Genomic DNA, 14211 nt, shown 5'->3' on the forward strand with positions numbered 1-14211 from the left:
TCTCCACCTTCATCTTGCAACATTAATATATACATCTCAAATTTTGATAAAATTTACCTCATTTTCAAACTTTACAAACAATGGCTACCCAATTTAATTTATTCAAGCTGAAAAAAATCAAAAATATGTACTAAGGGTGGTTCAATTTTTTTTTTCTCTCTCGGCTCGAGTCCAAGACACCCCTTATTTTTTTTAGACTTACTAATAGTATTGTGCTGGAAAAGTTTTAGCTTCTTGCTCAAATTTTAGGAGGGTGCTCAATGACCCCTCCATTTAACATTAGCTCTAGCATAGTAAAAGTCAAATTTAGAAACATTTAATTTCCCCAGCTGTTTTTTTTATGTAAGTAATTATTTTATTGCAATGAATATGCATATAACTCGTGTAGATTATAGTATGTAACATTGTTTATTCAGTTCAATGAATTTTTTTAACCCCCTCCTCATACTTATGAAGTTTGAGGGAGGGGGTCGAGCACCCTCTTTCATTTGGAATAGGAAGTTAAAATTCCTCCAGTATTTTACTATCCACAAGTCTAAAAACATTGAGTGGTGTCCTGTTTTCTAGGAGAAACCTTTTTTTTAAAAGTGTATTTTTGAACTTCCCCGAATGTACTAACACAAGTGAAGCAAATCACTGTAATAAACAATTTATGTAAATGTAGCATATCTAATTTTCAATAGCGAGGAGCCACTGCCTTACATCAAGTGAAAGAACTGGCAGAATTAGCAATTGTGACATCTGTATCACAAAAATAAAGTTAATTGCTCAAAATAATCTGAACTAAAAACTTATGAAACCTAAACTTTTTCAATTATTGCTTTCTACCCCCTCCAATCCATTGAGCTCAAAGCGCTTTTAGACTTTGGCCTGTAAAAAAAATCATGCACCTTTTAGCTTCACATATTTCCCCTGTTTGTGGCTCATAACACAGGGGTGCCCCCCCCCCCCCAAGTTCAATAGCACACCCCCCCCCCCCAATATTTCTGAACGCCTTAGCGCTTTTTTTTTTATTTTTTAACCCTCTTTTTTTTATTTTTTTTTTTACCTATTTATTTATTTTTAATTATTATTGTTTTGAAAAAAAGTGCTCGCTCCCCAATAAAATACACACACACAGATGAAAATAATAAAGTAAAATATTATGAGTAAATAATTTGAATAAAAATCAAGTAAAAAAAATAATTAAAAAATCCCCCCCCCCCCCCCCCAAAAAAAAAAAAATTGATGGCGCAACTTTCGCCATAATCACTCCTGTGGGCACCCTGTCATAAAGTTAAAGTTTGAGCATTGATCAGAAACTTCTCTGATGTGCAGATTTTTTTTTAATCGGATTACTTTTATTTTGAAAGAAAGAAGCGCATTGGAAGTCTTAAAAGATCACTACCAAAATACTAAAAGAGTAGCGATACTTCCGTAAAAAAGAAACTTTCTAAGTTTAAAATTGTCTAATGAACTAAATTTACAGAACAAAATTATTTAGAATAATACGATTACATTAATTAATTTAAAGAAATAATATAAAATATGAAAAGATTATTGCAGCTCATTAAAAACTTCAGTCCGCACTCCCAGACAAAACAACGTGCTGTGCATCATAACAACTTCAGAACTGCTGACGTAAACAAGCAGCGCACACAGAGCCCGCTCAAACGAGGAAGAAAAGAAGTACCTTCTGCGCATGTCCGCCGCTGACTGCTATGGTGCACGCATAGACTAATAATAAGAGTAGACCGAGCTTTCTCATTCTTGCTGATAAAGAAAATTGGTTCATAGATGTATCATGTGACTAGTGGAAGGGCTTGGCGAAGACTTTGGCAGCATGGTTGCTAGATGGCAGCATTATCTATAGTTTGGCACTCGACATGTATTTTAAGACAATGTTTTCATTAAAAAAAACTTCCAGGTGCAGAGATTGAACTGTTTTGCTTTTAGTTATGCATTATTTTGACATTAGTAATAGTTTTTGATCAGTTTTCGGTGACTTTTATTTCATTTGGAGCTGTCAGCGTTGGCGAGAACGAAATGGCGTAAACTTTTTGCGTTAACGCAAAAATGTACTAATCGGTATCTTAAATTGAAACTGTAGGTAAAAATCTTACCGTTTGCTGATTCTTCTTGGTCGCTTGCATCTTTTATTGCTTAGAAAGTTATTGAAATTGACTAAAGAAAATGCACAATACTATCTAAACGAAAAACTCACTATATTAACAAAATATTTACAACTTAGAATAACAAATTTACAAATCGGACTCCATAAAAGATCATTCTTCCGTGTTCCATCAATTCTATTTATTTTATTTCGTGCTGGCGTTGATCGTCTGCTACGTTTAACGCCCGCTGTTGCTAGGATATCCACCAGTCACATGGTTTGGTTTATGAGCAGCAAAAGGGTTGCCATAGCTCTGTCTACTCTTATTATTAGTCTATGGGTGCACGCCGACTGCTATGGCGCACGTGCCTATGGCAGAGTTGTTGTTAAAAAGAACTGCAGGGGGAAAAAGAAAGAGGAGAATGACAAAACGACGAATGGGAAGGGAATGGCGGCGAAAAAAACAAGGCAGAAAGTTTTTTTTTTTTTTGACGTCATAGACCGCAGGCCGCGCTAAGAACGATCGGATATATGCAATTTTTCATTTTCCCTGACATTTCCCTGATTTTCGGCCATTTTCATTTTCCCTGACAATTCCAAGTTTTCCCGGTGCGTGGCAACCCTGAACCTATTAAATGTTCATATTTTGGCTATTGCATATTGTTAATTGACCCTCAAAACTAAAAAATTCACCATCGCCGAATTTTAAAACACCGTGGTTGATTTTTAATGAATTTTTAAAAATCTACGCGCAAACCCCAGCAGCACAGCAGTATCGGCCAATGTCATAACCACGGTGTTTGGTAGATTGGCCAATATCGGGTAAAGTTGGGTCGGCCAGCGTAAAACGGCTAACTTTTTTACAGTATTGGGCAATACTCGTTGCCAGTATTGGCCAATACTGGCAAATCAAAATTGGCTAATGTTGGCCGGTAATTTTCCCCCCAGTATTGGCAGATACTCGGAGCGAGTTTTGGCCAATATCGGTTAAAGTTGGGTTGGCCAGCGTCGAACGGCTGACTTTTTAACAATATTGGGCAATACTTGATGCTAGCATTGGCCAGTACCGGCCGAACTAAATTGGCCAATACCGGGTAGCAATCTCTATTGCAGCATTGGCCGATACTCGAGCCAGTACTGGCCAATGGGGCCAGGTGACACTGGCCGATCATATATGTAGCTATTAGCCAGTGTTGGGCAATACTGCTAAAACAGAATTCAGTCTTTAAAAAAAATCGGCATACAGACTTCCATCCTTCCAGTTTTAGGGTTTTGTTTTACCTCTTTTAATTGAAGGATGGAAATCTGTGTGACGATTTTTTTTTCTTCAAAAAACGGAATTCGTCTTTACTGAGAAGTGGGTACCCATAGCTATGAAGCTTTGACACTGCACTAGAGGTATAAAACCCAGAACTGTGCGTTTGTGTTTTATTCCTAGCGCACTGGTCAAAGGTCCCTCGACCTTTCTGTCTTAAAACGATATAATTTACAGCTACAATAACTAGACTAGAGGAAAATTGACGGTTTATCATTTATTTTATAATTAGATTACTGACAGTAATATCTTTCATTTTTTATGATTTTTAATGAGCAGCAAATTACTTTTTTTACGCCAAATGTTAAGATTGTGGGAAATTAAGATTCATTATTGTTAAGAGTAAGGATCAGATTTAAGCATGATAGTTCTTCCCACTGACAGTATTTCCATCATAAATGTTTTTGTTCTCTCATTCGTTCATATAAATGATATAATCAAAATCCTTATTTTTTTCTTAAATTAATATTTTGGAACAATTTATATATTTACAAGTTCATTGGGAAAATTTTTTTTATTCATTTTTTTTTACATATTATCAGCTAGGTAACATGTAAAAAACATACATATTATTTATAACATAAATATCTTTCATTAAAACATACATATACATTGTGTTTACATATTATCAGCTTTTTTGTCTTCGTTTCGACCATTCAGTGTCCTTTATTTGATACTGTGAGACCGATGATCCCAATCTACAGCTCCAGCAGGTATCTGCCGATTCTGCAGCTGATAGCATTTGTATTCGCAGCATTCTACTTAATTTTTACACTTGCTAAAGAGAGAGAGAAAAAAAACAGTCACTTAAAATATATTTACACTTTTTTTTTAACTCTGCAATGTGCAAAGCAAACACATAGTAAGGATTACTACTTATAACCAACATGTAAATTGTAAACTACATACAATGGACTCTTGTTTTTTGCAGGGGTTACATTCCACACAAACGTAAATGAAGACTTAACAGTAATGTTAAAATAGATTAGGTTATGTTCCATTGATAAAAAATATGTACTAATTCCAATATAAATACACAATGGATATGAAGAAAATATGAATTAACTTAGGGAATATGAATAAGAGTTGTTTATGATATTCCTTTGGCAGTCATTTTTCTATGCAGGGGCATAGAAAAATGACTGCCTTTGTGGGGCATGAGCACATCCATGGTCACTTGCATCATTTCCATGATGGGATCTTCCTTTATAAACACAAATCAGAAAGATCTGTCAAAATATGGCTCAAAATTTAAATGTAGAAGCTTTCGGTCGAGTATCATCAATGTTGGTATTGTTGTTGGTTTTGTTCTTATTTGTCACTTCTAAAAGCTTTTTTTCAAGTGAGCTATAAATTGTGTGAGTTTAATAACATTACCTCTGAAAAGAGCTCTAAAAATGTCTCCAGTGGCTCAAGCTCCCTAATTATTTAAGGGAGCATGAGCCACTGGAGACATTTTTAGCATGCCAAATATATATAAGCATGCCAAAATGCAGTTTTCATTTGTTATCTACAATCTTAAAAGTTTGAAATATGAAAATTTTGAAAAACTTTATGCATTTTAATGTTGAATCAGCATAAATCAAAACTCATCCATATATAATGAAATAACGGTGTCAAATCTTAAACTGTGTGTAATGAAATCCGTGTAAAATGAGGGTATTGCTAATTAATTGGTAGTTAATCTGACATAAGTAGTGGTGCAACAAGAATGGTTTGGAGGTCAAACTCTCCCGAGTTCTTAGCTTCAACATATACTGCTAATTCTATTACTGTAGAAACGGTAGAGTTAGCAATTTGCTACCAATTAGATAAAATTAAACACATCAAGACTATACATCTCCCCTCCCTTTCAGGTAAAAATTCTTGCTGCTCCAGTGGAGATGATTAAAGACTATAAAATTATTTCACTGCTGATTATAACAGTAACGAAATATTTTCCAAATCATGTCTTACTCTTTGATAAGACTCTTTACTTTGGCAAATTTATATTTTCAAAAAATTTCTTGCAGATTCCTACATTTTTTTCCCTTTCTTTTTGGCTTGGGGGGAGGGAACCCTTTCCCCAAAGGGTACAAGTTGAAATGGAGATATTTTTTTTACAACAATTATGTGTGATGAAATCATATAATTCCAAAAATTTTCTTTGATAAATTTAATTTCAGCTACAAAAATGATGCTGTTCACCATCAACTAAAATGTTTGCAGATCACATGAAGATTGCTCGTGAACCACTGTGGGCTTTTAGTGGTAGCCCCCATTTACCCTTGCAATTATTAGACACTGTAAAATAACTTATACAAATACATTATCCCTCATATTATTTTAGCAAGTATTTTTAAATTACAAAATGAAAAAATTACGCATAACTTGATTTGCGGATATAAATGATTTTCTTTGAATGGTTGTGTACTTCTGTTGTTGTAAACAGAAAGAGTGAAGACTTATAGGTTCAATATCAAACAAATTTATGTAGTACAAACCTAAGCTAGGTAATTACAGCAGAAAATTTACAGGCGATAGAAATTCAATACAGATTAAATGTATAAGAAAATCACTTTGAAAAATTTTTTATTTTAGATTTAGCTTACCACCATTAAATTTAGATTGAATTAAATAGAAAGAATCTATTTTATCATTAAGTAGTTTATTCTGCATAAATTGTTAATTTTATTACTTTCAAAAATGATCTATCAAACTACTGTTCAGAGTATGGATTTTTGAGGATCAATACATTTCTTAAATTAAGATCAGATTCCGTAAAACTTCTCATTTTTGCTCACAATTCTAATTGTTGTATTTTGCAAGCAAAAAGGAAAAGAAATTCTAGAGGCTTTAGATGCTAATTCTTCTAATTTTTAAAAATAATTGTATTATTATTTTATAGAAATATTTTTTTATATTCTAAATAATATTTCGAATATAAAAACATATTTCTAGGCTTGAATAAGTTCAAAATACAAGGAGTATTAAAGTAAGTCATCTATTTTCTTTGTCATTCAAATAAAGATACTTCACAATCAAAAGTTCTTAATCATGCACTATTGTTGAATTTAATTACTAAGACAATCTGGTACTAGTTTTACTATAAACACTATTTTTCATGAAAACAAAATCTCTTCAGGGCTACCACTGACTTCAGCTATTAAAATAATTGCTTCTAGTAGTCTATGAGTGCGTTCGACGAGCACGACCGAGAGCGACCGGTTAGTTAATCACGTGACAACTAATGATCACGTGCTCCAATCAACCAATCAACCTCTTAGAATAATAACCGCAGCAGTAACCGGTTGATCATAGAACGACGCGGTTAGTAACTGGTTACTTACCGGTCGACCGGTGAGGTTCGTCAAACGCAACCTATGATATAAAAGTCTTCAAAATAGTTGCCAGATGCAGAAATAAATAGATGCGGAAAATAATTTTTGAAAAAGTCATCAGATGTAGAAAATAATTTTGAAATAGAGAACAAATTTAAATGTTCAATAATCGATAAAGAAACATACTTTTTTTGAATATATTGAATGTTATAATTTGTCCACAGTACAAAATTAATTCAGACTGTCAAAGTAATTTTAATGCAAAGGAAAATATTCAGATGTTAAATTTAAAACTTGTTGTTTTTAATTCATAATTCTCGTGACCATATGCATCAGCCTTACGATTACAAACTCGTTTAAAATTAACAATAACCAGGAAAAAAAATTAATATGAACTAGAAATGAATATATATATATATATATATATATATATATATATATAAGTCAATTCATTACAAATTAACATTAAATATAAAATATTCAGATTTGAAAAAAGGAAAATACTTGGCACTCTGCAACAAAGAGAGGACAAATTTACTAAAAATCTCATTGTTGTAGGTTAAGCAGGTCTTTAAGAAAGTAACATTAAGGTAAAAACCTGTTTCTTATTTTAAACACTACACCCTTCTTGAAATTAAAAAAAAAAATAGTGCTCTTTTTCATTAAAAATATTTTCCAAGTACCAAAACTGAACTTATATAATGATAACTCCAAAAGAGATAAAAATTCTTACAACAGAAATCTAAACAGAATTTAAGAGAAGAAAAATGTGCCTTTTAGTCCTCCTTTGTTTTGTTCATCGATCTGTGATAAAATTTGGTTGTAACCAAAGAAACATTTGCAATTTCTTAATTATATTAAACAGACATATTTTTCATATAATTTAAAATACTGCATATTCTTTCAACCTAAATATGTTTTTTCTTTTAAAATTTAACTACATAGCAAGCTTAGAAACAATTAAGTCCCCTATGTTACTTTGTTGTCTCCTGTGTTACCAAGATCAAGGTAACACAGGGGACAAAATGGTATTAAAAATTCCCCTTGTATTAATGGAAACAATGCAAAAGTATATGTTTTTTTTTCTTTTAAACTCAACCTGAAAGTTTTAACATGGGTTAAACAATAAAATAATTATATCTTTCTATAATTTAATAGTAACGCAGGGGACACATAAAAAAGACACCTATGTCTAAAGTTCTTTTTTCCTCACCTGGAACTCTTCAAAATAGCACATGCGAAAAAAATGGCTACTTTACATTAATAACTTGTAGGAGTACATAGCTATCGTTGACAATATTTAAGTAACACATTCTTATTATAATAATTAAAGAAGTAAGGAGGCAGTACCACAGGAGACAAAAGATTTTCTTCCATAAAATAAAAATAAATTTGAAATTTTATTTTAAAAACATGTTAGTATAATATGCTAATAATGAGTTGAAAAGAAACATATTTTAAAAAAATTACATGAAAAAAAAAAAAGGTTTAAAAATAAATAAAGAGCTGTTGGGACATGGTTGTTTTATAGGACACAATTTCAATAACCCCATTCAAAAAGTAAAAAATGTACTTAATTTTAGTAATGTATCAATGAAAAATATGTCAGACCTATCATTTTTAATGTTTACATTTAACTTTGGAGTAAAATTTGGGAAAAGGTTACAGGGCAGTTCTCAAAAGGGGGAGCAAGCACAGACCTCAACTTTGAAGCTTCAACACAAAATAACTTTCATTTTAATTGACTCAAAAATTTTTGAGTTAAATAATAATACTGTATAGAGGCAAGAATTACGGAAAAATAAAATTATGGAATATTAATGATAAATGGAAATAATTGTTAAATATATTAAAAATTATGGAAAAAATGCTCTTCAAATACCCTTAAAAATATTTTTTCATTGCTAAAAGGCACAATTTTGGACTTTCAAAACGTTAACTGGGCAAATGTACCATCAAAAAATTTTTTTTAATTATTTCTAACCGTTTCAAAACAAAATTAAGGGTATGAATCTCAAACTGAATATTTTTTTGATAATATTTTCTACAAATTAAAAAATTAAAGACAGATTATTAATTGTGTAAAAAATTTAAAAAAAGAAGGAAGATGGAAGTTTTATGTATGTCCAAAAGTTACAATCTTGACAATGCTATTATTTGAGTACTAAATATATGATTTATATGTTTTAAAGGTATTTTTTGATCCTCAAAATCAATTGTTAATCATTTTAAAGTGTTTTCATATGTTTTTATGCAGTATCTTTGAAGTAAAATCACTTTTCTTAAACATATATGTGAGATGTCCAAATTGCGTTATGATCTAGACGCCGATAATTCTGTCCATTTATTCAATATTATAATATGCTCTTCTGTCTTGTAACCTTACCAACTAAAGGCTATTATAATGTTAATTTCTTTAATTCATTGCTATTTTGAACAATTAATACATTATGCATTAGACATTACATAAATAACAGTAGAAACTCAAGTTATGATGTAACGAGTAGTAAACAAAGGCGGCAAAAATCGCCAAGCAAACCTCGATTGGCGACAACTCACAGCGTATAATATGCAAAGGGTTACCAGAGAGGAATTCAGGTTTTCGCCAACAGCGGCGGTTTTGGCGACTTGATCACCTGCGCCGGCAAAATGGATGTTTTTTTTTTCGGATTATACAAAACCATAACAAAATTTTATTATTTTAAGACCAGTATATAAGGTCACTCATGTACTTCATAAATCCTCTATTTTTCATTGCAGGATTTAAAAATAGATAAAATTTTCATTGGAAAAGTTCAAAAAGTGAAACTTTCATTATGATCAGGGCTGCAGAGTCGGAAGGAAAATGGCCGACTCTGACCCCTACTCCTGGATTTTGAAACGCCCGACTCCGACTCCTGATTTTATTATTATTATTATTTTTTTAATTGTACTTTTTCAATTCCCTTTTTTTCTTCAGGGAAAGGGGGAAAACCTCTAAACAGAGATTGAAATATTAATTCTTTTTTATGAAAATTTTGCCTTTTGTTTTTTCATTGTAAACCCAAGACACATACAACGTTAGAAATTCAATTTAAAACTCAAATTTTCCAATAGTTACGAGTTTAAAAGTGAGATGACTTAAAAATCCCTTTAAAAAAAATTGAGAAGGATTAGCTGTAATTTTCCCTCCCCCCTTTAATGTTTAACAAATAGATATTGATCAAATCGTGTGCTTTCAATTTTTGAAAGCTGTAACTTGAGAGAAAAGCTTTTTTCCCGGCAAAGTTCTTGAGAGGGGGTGGTTTGGCCCGGGTGACACCCATCTGGTAGGTGACTTCCAAAGTTAATTTCAGAGTTTATAAAAAATATAAATATTTCAATTCTGAAAATTTTCCCGGATATATTTTAAATTATACTTTATCAATAAAATTTCAACAAATATAGGGCCCATATACATCAGGAGCTAATTTTACACAAAATTCGGCGGTGTACAAATGTGTACGAATAGCTTTTACTATACCTATATTTCTTCTTCGCTAAATTTTTAATTTAAATTTTACTGGCTGCTTTAGATTAACCTTCATATGAAGATTTTAAGATTAACTGTAATTATTGAGTGTTGTAACCAAGAAATGATTTACACTTATTTTGTTCCATACTTTTTAGTGAGAACTAAGCTTATAGAAATAGTCTTAATAAAGAACAAAAAATCGATTATTTCATCGGATCTTTTGGATTTGTGCATTTTCGCCAGAACTTATCTGAGTTTGCGGATCACTCTCAAAAGTTTCCACCTGTGCTACGGGCCTCGTCTAACTAAATTGTTATGTTCCTTTTACTATTTTATAACTGAGATTGAACAAAACACTATGTTTCTATTTTTATTTGAAAGTGATTACTTGACAATATTAGGCAACAAAACAGTCTGCTGACAGTTGCTATTAGTTAAGTTAAAAGGCAAGAAAACTAGGGGACGGCTACAGAAAGTTCAGTAAACACTCAAGCTAGCTGATTGCCATAATGGCAGTTATTTTCTCATTAGTAGCTTTTTATACATGTAATCGAACCAATTGGTAGTCAGTTTTTAAAAAATGCAAGGAGAGTCAGTGAAAATGAAAGAAAAAAAGAGCCCCGGAGTCGGAGTCGGCATGGTTTCTAACAACTCTGACTCCGACTCCTTTACCCCAAAATTAGTCCGACTCCGACTCCACAGCCCTGATTATGATGATGTCCAAAATCTGTTACCTACCGGACAACTATATGCCCAAAATCTGTTATCTACATACGATCATTAAATTGCATAAATACCTGCTGTCTTTTTATGTTTGTGTATGATGTTCGAGGTATACATGCTATGCAATAAAAGCAAAATTGATTTCAAATTCCAAAATTTTAAAAATGGCTCAAAAGCAATGTTTTTGTTCTCACCTTTTGAGAACTACCCTAACTTTGGAATGACCCAAATCCTGTATCAGGAAAGAAATTATCAATTTAGATGTGTTGTTTCAGCTTAATAATTTTTCTAAACATAGATAAAAATTTTACTATGTTACATCAGTTACATGGAAATGCTTTAACATTTAAAAAAAATCGCGATACAAAACCTTTTTATAATTGGCTTTATTATTGAGCAAACTTACCAAATCATGGATCAGTGAAGTGGACTAAAGGGTTGCGGGTTCGAAGCCAGACGGTCGAAGATCTTCTGTTGTGTGGACAAACAGGATCATTCATCTCTAGAGTCTGATGAGAGAGGATTCCCTGCTGAAAAGATCAAGAGGTCATACGGGCGGCACAACTTGAACCTCTGGCAGGGAAAATCACATAGATATTAAAAAAGGCAGTAATTAAATAAACCTAAATAATAAACATTACTGTGATGTTTCAAGTATGCATTTTATTTTTTACCAAATTACAGTGCATTCTATCCTAGTTCCAAAAATAAATATGAAAAATATCATATATAGATATACCTATACCAGCGAACCATAGCAACATATAACTGAAAGTCTTGTACAACTATTTAAACTTTTATTAAAGTTAAGTTCCTAACCTTGAACTATAATTCTTGAGACAAAATTAAAAATTATGTAATCGAAAAAGTCAATTTTTTTTAACAGATGTAAACAAATCAAATTACTGAAAGATGTTAATGAGAAGTTTACATTAAACTCATATTTGCCATAATATCAAAATACTCTTTATAATTAGAAATTATCTTTTTCACATTTAGATATAAAATAGCAAATATTAAAACATTTCAAATTTTGTTTTTTGAAAATAAGGAAATATAATAACAACATACACTATGATATGCTATAATAGGGATTTCGTTAGTTGAAGAGATTTCTTTTTTTCCTCAAATCTATGTAGTTAGTTGAGCATTTTTCTATGCATCAAAATCTTGAAGGCATATATGCTTTTTATTTAAAATACTAACAAGCAATTACTACTCCAGCAAGTAGGATGATGTAATAAGTAACCCTTTTAGATTATGTAATCTTTTGTGGTTATGATAATTTTTACAGATACAATTTTAAGCAATTATTATAGAATTTAGTATCTTTTCACTTCCAGCCATTATATTGCAATTATCTCAAATAACTTGGATAAGCACAAATCACAAATAAATTGCAAATAAATATTTAATATTACATACAACTTTGAACAATTTAGTATACAACCGCTGAAATCGCAATACGGAGAAAATACACAGCACAACAGAGATAAAGATACTATTTCTGCTTACTTTAATAACTCAATACCTTTACTTTCATAAACTGATGTCAAGTGCCAACTACTGTTAAGTGCACCAGAAAAAAAAAACAGCGTCAGAGAGCATAAACTTACTACAACCCTCTTTTGCTACGGTACCTATCCATTTCCTGAGTTTGGATTTCCCTGAAAAGTAATATGTTATATGCACTTGAAATATTGAAAATATTTGTGAATTCATGAAATTATTTTCATCAAAACATCACTGTTTAAAAAAAAATGTTTGTAAAGAATCAAAGTTTCCATCTTTTTTCCTCGAAGCCTCAAAATGTTCAGAAATTGTACATATCTGATTCAAAACTGAATTGTTAAATATATTAACTGTTTGTTGACATAAATTAAATACTTATATTGCCTCACAAATAAGCTTTATACTTGACAGTAAATGACAATTATTCTAACTATATTCTAACTTATTTTTTCAAGAGCACGGGAAGAATTTTCAAGGGAAAAAAAAGAATATTTTATATGTTTTTATCTTGCTCGATGCTTGAAAACAGCTAAAATGCAATTTCCCTGTACTATATGAAATCTCTGCAAGATAAGAAAATATAAAACAAAGCAAAATAGCTGTAACATATAGAACTAAACAGTTCGGCGTCTTTTTTTTTTTTTTTTTTTGTAAGTGTTAGCGATAACGTTAATATAGCTCGATTCTCAAAACGTGAAAAGGAACAATTTATAATAAAGGATAGCACATGCTAAAAAGTTTTAATTGAAATGCCTCCCCCCCCCCCCACGCTATTGACATCATAAAACAATCACAAACACAGCACAAGCAAATTTGGAAGATTTTTCGGGTATTCAGAACACTATGTGTATTGAACAAAGAGTGAATGCAAAATGTATAACACATTTCAAATTCTAGTTTAAAGAAATTTGCAATTCTATTCAATATAGAAAACGATTTCAAACTTACCCACAGAACGAGTTAATGATGAAGCTAATAACAACAGCAATGGCGTCCTTCGACGGAGCGGAGCGAGAGAACTTACCGGGTCTGCGCATGCGTCATCAGAGAGCACTGGATGTACTGCACAATATCGAATGGAATCGGCTAATGTCGGCAAAAGCGAAACTCCATACATTTCTTTATCGGAGACAATAGATTCCTAAATTATTTCAGAATAATTTTTCTCAATTTTATCCACTTATTAGAAGCAGGCAAACATCCAATAGGAAAACTATTTTAAAGGTAATTCCCTAATTCAGAATACCAATACAGCACAGTATCGGATGCGATCGGCTAATGTCGGCAGAAGATAAAAACGCCGTTCATTTCAGTATCGTGTATTATAGATCGATAAATCATTGTAAAATGACTTTTTTTTAATCCTACCTACGTATTAAAATTCAAAATGTCTTGCAAAAAGTCTGCTTTAAAAGTAATTTTCTAATTCAGAATGTCAATACAGCATAGTATTGGATGTGATCGGCCAATGTCGACAGAAGTGGAACGCCCGTACATTGTATCGTGGATTATATAAGTCGATAAATTATTGTAAAATGACTTTTTTTGATTGAACCTACACCTTAAAATTCAAAATGCCTTTCAACAAATATGTTTTAAAAGTAATTTTCTAATTCAGACTGTCAATACAGCACAGTATCGGATGCGATCGGCTAATGTCAGCAGAAGATAAGCGCTGTACATTTCGGTATCGTGTATTATAGATCGATAAATTATTGTAAAATGACTTTTTTTTCATTGCACCTTTGTATAAAAA

General features: G+C 31.6%; 1 long non-coding RNA gene across 1 annotated transcript; it reads right to left on the reverse strand.

Moving 5' to 3' along the window:
- Positions 1–3912: 3912 nt before the first annotated feature.
- LOC129232342 (uncharacterized) lies at positions 3913–13489 on the reverse strand. Its single transcript, XR_008581337.1, has 3 exons — positions 13404–13489; positions 11350–11516; positions 3913–4185 (listed from the first exon to the last, which is right to left on the reverse strand). It is a non-coding gene; the product is annotated as an uncharacterized LOC129232342 (long non-coding RNA).
- Positions 13490–14211: the final 722 nt, after the last annotated feature.

The sequence above is a fragment of the Uloborus diversus genome, unplaced genomic scaffold (assembly GCF_026930045.1).
Source record: "Uloborus diversus isolate 005 unplaced genomic scaffold, Udiv.v.3.1 scaffold_1167, whole genome shotgun sequence".
Classification (NCBI taxonomy): domain Eukaryota; kingdom Metazoa; phylum Arthropoda; class Arachnida; order Araneae; family Uloboridae; genus Uloborus; species Uloborus diversus.